General features: G+C 47.3%; 1 pseudogene across 1 annotated transcript; it reads right to left on the bottom strand.

The window, feature by feature from the left end:
- Nucleotides 1-445: 445 nt before the first annotated feature.
- Nucleotides 446-992, bottom strand: LOC308530908 (ferritin heavy chain-like; annotated as a pseudogene). The gene has a single exon. The product of its transcript is annotated as a ferritin heavy chain-like (transcript).
- Nucleotides 993-1,201: the final 209 nt, after the last annotated feature.

The raw sequence follows: 1,201 nt of genomic DNA, 5'->3' as shown, positions 1-1,201 counted from the left end.
ACCCCAAGCAAAGAGGAATTACTAAAGTTGATTTGATTTAGTAACATGTGGTATTCAGAGCCTACTTGGGCTCCAGCGCAGTCACCTAGAGAGAATCAGAGGTCTGTGTGACTGGCAGGCACTACCAGGCATCAGAGTCTTTCCTGTGCACTTGATTCCATTCTTTTGTCTCTAGGCACTGGCAATTCTCAATCAAGTGCTCACATCTCTTAAAGAGAAAAGCAAGCTGATTCACTGGAATTTTAGGTCAACCTATCAGATCTGATGCAGGCTCATTGCATTCTTTTTGTTGTTGTTGTTGTTGTTTTGTACCAAATTACCTTTTGAAGGAATGGTGCAAACGAAAGCCATAAGTGGATGGATGATTTGGTACAAGTTATACAAAAGGTAAAGGTAACTCCAACATGCAAGTCACCCCTGCACCTGTGGGAAGGCAGCCTGAGGCTTAGCTCTCATCACTGTCTCTCAGGGTGTGCTTGTCAAAGAGATTCTCTGCCATGCCAGTTTCAGGGGCCCCCAACCTTCCCAAGTTGGTTACATAGTCACCCAATTCTTTGATGGATTCACCTGCTCATGCAGGTAGTGAGTCTCAATGAAGCCACACAAATGAGGGTCATTTCTGTGAGAGGCCAGTGTGTGCAAGTACAGTAGCGACTGATTCACACCTTGTTGCAAGTGTAATACAGACTCCATTGCATGCTGCCTGTTCTCCCAGTCATCCCGGGCTGGTTTCTTGATATCCTGAAGGAATATTCAGCCATCTCATTGGTTCTGCAACTTCATCAGTTTCTCAGCATTTTCCCTCTCCTCATGAGATTGGTGATGAAAATATGTGGCAACGTTCTTCAAAGCCACATCATCACAGTCAAAATAGTAAGACATGGACAGGTAGAAGTAGGAAGCATAGAGAGCTCCAGGTTGATCAGGCGGTTGATGGAAGCCTCCAAGTCCTGGTGGTAGTTCTGGTGTACCTGTGAGGTGGACGTGGTCATCGTGGTGGGTGGCTAAGGAAAGTAGGCTGCACAGCACTAGAGCTGTGGCAGAGGCCTTGGGGTTGTCCGAGGGAACTATGAGGAGGTGGCTGAAGGCTAGATATGGGCAGCTGGCTGGGATGGGGGTCAAGGGCTGGTTCCATCCAAGCATTATTGAAGCAGAACACCACAGCGACTCCCCTCAAAGATTGTCGCATTGCATTTCTTGG

The sequence above is a fragment of the Myotis nattereri genome (assembly GCF_964212035.1).
Source record: "Myotis nattereri genome assembly, chromosome: 1".
Classification (NCBI taxonomy): Eukaryota; Metazoa; Chordata; class Mammalia; order Chiroptera; family Vespertilionidae; genus Myotis; species Myotis nattereri.
The sequence above is the reverse complement of the archived record's forward strand: the minus strand, read 5'-3'. Positions and strand labels throughout refer to the sequence as shown.